General features: G+C 43.2%; 1 pseudogene; it reads left to right on the top strand.

The window, feature by feature from the left end:
• Positions 1-1,639: 1,639 nt before the first annotated feature.
• LOC148524787 (5S ribosomal RNA) lies at positions 1,640-1,758 on the top strand (annotated as a pseudogene).
• Positions 1,759-8,973: the final 7,215 nt, after the last annotated feature.

Below are 8,973 nucleotides of genomic sequence, written 5' to 3'. Positions count from 1 at the left end.
AGGTCTTAAGGATTTCCCTAAAAGTTTCTCCCACATAATGGTTAGTGACACTGTGTAATCCTGGGTTCCATGTCATTTCCTTTATATAACTTGGTGCTATTCAGAAGGAACCCTTAGTGATGACAATCAGGCACTCTGGATGATTCATGGTACTTACTTATAATCCAGACGATAATGGCTAATGGACATATAAATAAATAATAATGGACCCTGCTGATTGGCCACAGGGTGGGACAATACTCCAGGATAGTTTATTGACCAGCGCGGCATGTCAATCTTGACACACCCCGCTTACAGAGGATATGCCCACTTACTGACGCAACATGATTACAGAACTCAAGGCCCCCATATATCAGAGATTGATTGCAGCAATCGTACAATTTGCAATCGATTGAGTATAAAAATCTTTCCCTTTTTCAATCGATTGCAGAATTGCCACAATCGATTGAAAAAGGGAAAGATTTTTATACACAATCGATTGCAAATTGCACGATTGCTGCAGTCAATCTCTGATGTATGGGAGCCTTTAGGCTTAAAAGCACAGTCCATGTGACATGCGGCAATGGAGAGGTGAACAGCCACCATGCTAACGGCGAAATGCGCGTCCTGTACCTTGGAGGTTCGGCCAGTGCACAGACCGGACCCTTACCTAAGTAACCCTGGTATAGTATGTACGATCACACAGGCTGACAGGCCACTGTGTCTGATCAATTGTGATGCTGCAATGTTCTGTATATAGTAGAGGATGTCTTTTTTCAGGAACATGAAAAACCTTTCTCTGGTGTGATTGGTTAACATACTTCTCTACTCTGACATGATCAGGGAAACTCTCCATCTTTGGTAGAATTCTCCATATAATTTTAACTGAATGGTTATTATGCTCTGGGACTTCTGTATATATAACATTTGGAATTATTGATGTTATGTTTATTTATTTATATAATTTTCTTTTGAGCTATAATTTGAAAACCAGATGCATACCATTAGTTGAATGCACTCTACCCTTGTACCTAATCTCTATATTGGTATTATACTTATGTCGATGAGAAATAATTTGCAGGTTGACAGACATTTGCAGAGACAGTCCAAGCTAAAAAGGATCAACAGTATAGAAAAATACTTCATGTATGCTATGCATGACAGATAATTAAAAGACACTATTCTTGAGATTAATGGGTATAGAGATAATAGAATCTTGGATTGGAGAGATCTACCTACAGTATATATGGAATGAACACAATGATATGTGTATATATTAAACTCACCTAAAGTGTATTATGCTATAGTTGATTTGCAAAGTCCTACTGTGTTACCAACTTCATACATGGACTTAACTGTGAAAATTGCATAGATAAATTGTTCTATTCATGTTACTTTATCAGTGCTTTGTACATCATAACACTGTAACATATTGGAACATTTTTGTATAACTCTTGATGTGCAATATACCGCTAAGTATGAATCAGATTCTCATGGACTAACAATAATTGTGATGAGCAATTAAAGTACACTGATGTATTACTTTCTTTGAACTGTGTTTTTTACTTAATAAAGTGGACTCCTCGTACGAGATACTCCTACAATTGCTATTGCTTTGTCTGTGTACCTGGGCATTTACATTTCCTTAAATCAGTACTATAGCTACAGCCATACCATACTGGTTACGCCCAATCTCGTCTGATCTTGGAAGCGATGCAGCATTGTGCCTGGTCAGTACTCGGATGGGAGACCACCGGGGAATACTAGGTACTGTAGGTGATGATACATAGGAGAACTTTTAGGACAGAATGGTACACAGCTCAGCATATGTATAATTTGTTCTATACAGTTATTGATTAAAAGTATTAGCGTAATATTGTACCATTTTTTTACATTTTTCAGTGTTTTGCACATTAGATTGCTTTGTCTGTGTACCTGGGTATTTTCAATTCCCCTAGGCAACTATATCTACAGCCATACCATACTGGATACGTCCAATTTCGTCTGATCTTGGAAACTATGCAATATTGTGCTTTTTTAGTACCTGGATGGGAGACCATCGGGGAATACCAGGTATCATAGGTTAAGATATGCAGGAGAAATTTTGGGACAGAGCGGTACACAGCAGAGCATTTGTAGAATTTGTCTCTATGCAGTTGCTGATTAAGAGTATTAGCATAATACCATCATATAACAGTACCAGGTATACTAATATTTTCGCCATACCCCTTATGGGTGTTGAATTCAACACCTGAAAACAATTATTTAATTCTATTTTACTTATTATATTGATGTTTATCTGATGCTTAGGTGTAGTGTGGGTGTCCCCCAGTTTTAACAATACATAATAAAAGTTATATTTTAAGGATTTGATGAGAATCTTTGTCAAAGAGTGCCCCAGCAACAAGCCCTTGTCCCTTTCTTTTTTGGTGTCTTATGGTACGGTTTGGGCTTTGGGAGCAACGCCAACAATGATACATGAAATAATATGCTCGAGTAAGATGTGATATGGTTGGTATATATATAATTAAATTAGTTTTGTTTGAGGTACTAACTAAGTCACCTGTGCTCACCCATGGATATCTCTAATACCTGAACTGTTGGGGAGCCTTGAGGACCATGTTTGGGAACCTCAGGCGCAAAAGCTTAAAACACAAGAACAACAAATTCTAAGAGCAGAGCTTCAAGACCACTTGATCTCAGAGTCTACAGACCACTTGAGGAAAGCGATATAAAGTATATGTACTAATAACTACTGAGGATTAACAGTCACTTATCTAATGAAGTATTGACAAATTACAGGACTATGGGCCTGTGGCACGCAGTACCGATGTTTGCGCAGTTGAGTTATGTTTTGCTACTGGGGATGTGCAAATGTCTATAAAACCTTTACTGTGCACACACAAACCAATGCATGCAAATGCATATGCATTTACGTACGACATAGATATGACTTTAGACGATGTCTGCGGTCCATGGGCGTTTCTTGGTGGAGACTTGGAGGTGATCACAAAAAGAGGAGGTGGCATGGTCATGCTATTGAAGTGTCATGGATGGTGTTTTGGCATGTGGCTATGTTCTCTTTTACAGCACCTCAGTTATAGTGGACATATTTAGAGAAAATTACATGGTGAGGTTGTGCACCAGGCACGGACTGCTTCAGGTGTCGATATTTGTGACCAATGGTGCGTTGCTGGAGGAGAGATCGTATCCACCAGCACAGGTGAGCATTACTCACATATGCAAAGTGAGTGTTGCTGGGTTAGCTCAGCTCGTTGCAAGGAAGTACACAAGTGGAATGCTCAAGCTGACATTTGTATATTTTCGCACTTGAACTGCGTGCACCTCCCCATGTAACAAAGACAAGTATCAGCGAAATGTACTCACTTTTCAAAGTGACAATGGAGGTTTATCCAAAGGAATTAAAATAGAAAACTTTTTAAAATAACACAGCACGGAGCATTAAAAGACATAAGCACCAAAATAAAATGGGGTAGCTAAAAAAAAGGACAGAACCCTGACTGAAAAGATTAATATTATCGCATACAGTTTCAGTGTATTCATCCAATTATTGTGAGTGATTCTCTCTTCTCCACTGTAATTGTTTATATTGTTACCATTCATTCTGATTGTTACCTTGGGTTATGTAGCAGTTATTTTAAAGTGAAGTTTCCGTTAGTTTCCATTTAAATTACATAAACTTGGATAAATTAATACAGTCCATGCGGATATCCTGGCGGCTGTACGTACCAGTAAGCATATGTAGCTTTATGGGATATGTGGTTGTTATTAGTGAAATCTGAGGATCTGACTTTTTTAAAGTAATATTGTGCAAGTCTGATTCATAACAACTGTATCACTGCATCCCAATTTGATCCAGTTTCTGGAGGGCATTCCGGAAGAAAATAAATTCTAAGCCCAATTTTTCTATGACTTTCCATCTGCAATCTAATGGGAATACCTAAATAATAAATCAAGATTTTTAGAAGTTTTAGGATTATGCATATCAGGTAACAGGATTCCTGCCTTCTTGAGGCTATTTCTACCTCTACATTCTTTGTGCTATACGGCTACCAAACTTGATTTCCCATTTTGTCGGCCATTCCATTTTCTGAATTTCTGTGGGTTCCCTTATTTAGAACGCTGTAAGATTTGGTGCCTAAGGAACCAAGAAAAAAACATTATTATTACTAAAATAATGTAATAATGGGTGTTTTCACACCCTTTTCACATTATTTTAGTATCACATAAATTTATTAAAGGGCAACTGGAGTAGTTTTCATGAAAAACTACCCCAATCCTTTCAATTCACATATTTTTAGTAAACAGATCACATTTCCCAAACTTGTAATGGGAAATGTGATCTGCCCAGGCTTACAAAAAATATATAATGTATATATATATATATATATATATATATATATATAAAAAAATACTGGGGGAAGCCCTGTGATAATAACGCCACCTTCAGATGGCATTATTAGGGATTTCCCCAGGTCCCTGACTCCTGCTCTGTTCTGACAGGCAGAGCAGAGCCAAGAGCCGGCCCCTGTAATCAGCTCTGTGGTCTACATAGACCACAAGCTGATCACTTAAAGAAAAAAAACACTTACCTACAGTACATCTAGGGGCGGATCCAGAACAAACTGACAGGGGGGCACCATGATAGGGGAGGTGTGGGGTGTGTGGTGTTTTGGGCACGCCGAAGGTGCGCAAGTCCCTGGAAAAGTGGGTGTGTTCTCATAGCAAGGGGCGTGGCCCTCACCCAAAACCCCAGGCTTGGGCTTAAGCCCGGGGCTCTTCCCCGCATCCCTGGGTTGTGGGTATGGGAGTAATAATGTGGTAAATAGTTGAAAACTATTGTAATTTACAGTGGTACTACAGGTGCCAGCATACCTGCCCTTTTGAACTTGTGGAACTACAGTGCCAGCAGGCACTCGGCACCCGTACCTCCACTGTAAAATAAATAGTTAAAAAACACAGTACACACACACCCTCTAGAGTTAAACTTTATTACACACCTACCTAACTCATTCACACATACTTACCTGTTGCTAGCTGGTCTGTTCCCTTGTCCCCGTAGAATCCGTTTGGAGTACCTGGGATAAAGATCTTATACTCACCTCCATCCCTCGCGCTGGTCCCTGTAGCATCCAGGGGTCTTGGCAAAATAAAACAACGGAACCTGATCCATATGCTTACATTAGCAGTGTATGTGTGTGACCACATACACCGCTACCTGGCTCCTGACTAATCAGTGTGAACTGTCAGAAGCCGCCAGCCAATCAGCGGCCACTAACTGTAGAGCGGCCGCTGATTGGCTCCAGCTCCTGACTCACTGACCAGCCCATGTGGGAACTGTCAGTAGCCGGCAGCCAATCAGTGGCCGCAAACTGTAGAGCAGCCACTGATTGGCTCCAGCTCCTGACAGTTCCCCCCTAGTGTCTACCACAGGACTTGTAGGACAAGAAGAAAGCTATCAATCTATCCAGCAGCAGCACCTGAGATTATACTGAGTAGCCAGATACCAATAATAAGGTAAGCACATGTTACATATCTGTGCGTGAGCTGTTATTACATAGTATTTTTTTATATACATTAGTAGTCAATGTGTGTACCTTGGTACACACACACACACACACACACACCCTTTTTGGGGGGTTTGGGGGATTGGTTTGTGCTTGTTTTTCACTTATAAGTTGCTTGTTTTTCATTTCAGAGGGCCCCACTTCTTAACAAAGGTAAACACCAGAGGCATTTTTCATTTAGTATCACTGTAATACAAACAAAAATGCACTGGTATTTATCAATACTTATCCCTCCAGCGAGATTCTGTGAGGTCCTCAGCTAGGCTGCTGGCAGCTTAATGTTGCCAGTGATGGGCTCCTGTGTAATGCACATGGGCGAAGGTCCGTCTGCGCATGTGCATGACACATTCACCCGGCGGGGACCCGGCAGTGCCTGGAAGGCTTTACTGAAGCTGGAAAGGCAGCGCCGGGTACCCATTGCCATCAATGGGGACCGCATCATTCTCGCCATATAAAGATGGCGAGAATGATGCTGTGACAAACAGCAGTAATCTTAGATTACCGCTGTTTGTTGAATACAGAAAGGATGACATGAGCCCTTTAGCATTTGTTAAAGGGGTTATGCATCCTTAATAAATGGGACCCAGAGTTGGCAACGCTACCCCAGCCTCCCCACTGCCTCCTGGCTTTGCTCTTAGGCTGGCCATTCTTCTATAGCCCCCTGGACCGTCTGATCTGCTTCTGGACAAAGCTTGTGAGTGCTTACACAGGACCACACTGCCACTAGCCCTGAGATCATGGACCTGTGTGGACACTCCTGCTGCATCATCAGTATCGTTGGCTGCACTAGATTGAGCTGCTATTCTGTGTGACCTAATTTCATGTTTTGGGGAGTTACTTCTGTATCCACATATTTTCTTATCTACCTACTGCTAAAACCACAGTATCCTGCATTATAGTGACAGCCTTATTCCTCCTGCACTTTGGGAAGCTTGCTCCCTCTTACATGTCCTAGCCACTGTTGCCAAGGAGAAATTTGCAGTCAAACAACCTTGTGGTCCTCAAGGGAATCAATCTGCTAGAACAAAAGACAAACCTACATCTGCTGCCCATTCTACCAGTCCCCCTTCCTTTCAGCCTGAGGATTATGCCATGGAAGGTGTTTTCAGACTCCTCACAACCAACTTCACAGTCAGCTTAAATGGTTCAGGAACTTTACGATCAGAGGTGTATCTAGGGGTCCGAGCGCCCCTGACAAAATAAGGGACTAGCGCCCCACCCGCACCCTGTCACAGTTATATTACATGTTTCCAACACAATATAATGTATAAAGTGTCATATAGCCCAAATGGAAAATAGTGCCTTCACATTGCTATTCACTTTGCTATTGCAATGCCTTCACAGCGCTATTAATAAATAACACACATTCTAGAGATGGCCAGAGTTACAGAGAGGAAGTTACACGCTGGGCACATTGTCTGGACTTGGGACAGTGAGCTCGGAAGCCCAGCAGTGCGTGCGATCACGGTATGTGGCGCTCCCTGCTCAGACTTTTACATATCCCATCCTGGGATCAACATAATCGACAGAATCACTGTTGATCCCATATACAATCCCCAATAAATAAATAAACCTTCCATCCCAAAAAGCCCATGATTAGCATTATATTTAATAAATATCCCTGCTCCCCACCTTAAATTAATGGACATTTCCATGATGCCACTATTATATTAATTATCTCTCATCATTATATGCATAGTTCCAACCCACTGTTAAATGATTTACCCCACCACATCAATAAATTAATAGCCCAGCTCCAGTGTCATCACAAGGAGGGTGCGGGAAGCACCCAGGTGTCACCCGCTGAGGGGTGACACCAAGGTGCATACTTCCCCTCAGTGACAGGAGCCATGTACTGCACTGTAACATTAAGTGCAGCACTCGGCTGCTGACACCATGAGGGAGCTGGCACAGCACACAGCAGTCCGCACCTCATGTACCCCCCACCCCCCAGTAATAAGCTCGGGTTCACAGGGGTTCAGGCAGCGAGGCCACTCCCCCTTCCTGCATGGCCATGCCCCTGTCTGTGATGTCAAGCTCTCTCTTCGGCGCACGCTACGCCATACGCACAGCGTCCCTCCCCGCGCTGGGAGACACCGAGGGGAGGGACGCCACTGCCCAGCTCCCACCCTCGATTACATTAATTATTAACCCCCACCACACTAATAAACAGCCTAGCCAAGTCCTCCATCCAATTACATTTAATTACTAACCCACAAAATAATAAAACACTTAATAGCTCAATCCTCTCCCCTATTACATTAAATGGTTCCCTCCCACTACACTAATAAATTAATAGACCAGCCCCATTATATTAATATTTTACCTCTCCCCAGTGACAGACGGGGCCTGATGTCCAATGTTTGCACTATAGGTAACTGCTGGACTTAATGACTAAGGGCCTGATGCAGACCTATGCGCTTGCAAGCGGGTCGATGGTTCTGCATTGTGCACGCGCGGCCCGTGCACTACACGTGCGCAAACCCCATAGCGAGTGAGAAATTCACTCGCTCCGGGGCTCGCTACAAACGGGGCGGCTGTCGATGTTGATCGACAGCTCGCCCCGTTTTGTAGGCGGGCTGGGGGGTTGGCTGGACAAATGGCAGGCATTCCTGAAGGAACGCCTGCCATTTGAGGCGGCCCTACTGACATCACGAGTGATGTCAGTAGTGAGCTTTCGGCTCTATTAGAGCCGGAAGCTCACTGTGGCTTGTGGCAGACGAAACCCTACCACAAGGGTCTCGTCGCAAGCCCGATGGTCGCGACCATCGCGACCATCACCTGGCCACTTGCAAAAGCAGTGGGTGGTCACCCACAGCTTAGCGAGCGGCCAGGAGGCCGGGTTTTTAACAAAAAAGCGGCTGCCCTGATTCAGAGCAAGCGCCAGTGCCAGATTAAGGTCCAAATGGGCCTGGAGCTAACATTTATTTAGGGCCTATTGTGTGCTGCTACCGGGGGTGTGACTAGCGCTGTGCAGTGTGACTATTGATGTTGGGGCATAACTAGCAGTGTGGTTTGCACAGGATGTGTGGCCTGTGCCGTGAGGTCTGGCTAACTTCATGGAGGGCATAGCTAGCTCCTACCTTCAACCCATTTTATAGTGGAGCTATAACAAAAATAATGTATTTTTTGTAAAAGGGTTGCGACTGATTCAGAGAAGGTCGCAATGCCAATGGTTTTGCAAATGGCTGATCTTTTGCTACTGCGCATGCATATATGTCACACTGTACCACAATGGTCTTGTGATCGCAGTGAGGATTTTTTTGCAAAGTAAATGACAGACCGGATGGCAACGGGGTGGGGGTGGATTTAACCACTCAAAAACAAATGTGCCACGACCATTTTTGTGGCATGTCACATCTTGTGACTGCGATCCCCTGCACAGTTAAAAATGGTTCTAGTGTCC

Source organism: Taudactylus pleione, unplaced genomic scaffold (genome assembly GCF_031769625.1).
Source record: "Taudactylus pleione unplaced genomic scaffold, aTauple2 ptg000116l, whole genome shotgun sequence".
Lineage (NCBI taxonomy): Eukaryota > Metazoa > Chordata > Amphibia > Anura > Myobatrachidae > Taudactylus > Taudactylus pleione.
Note: the sequence above shows the minus strand (reverse complement) of the source record. Positions and strands in the feature narration are given on the sequence as shown.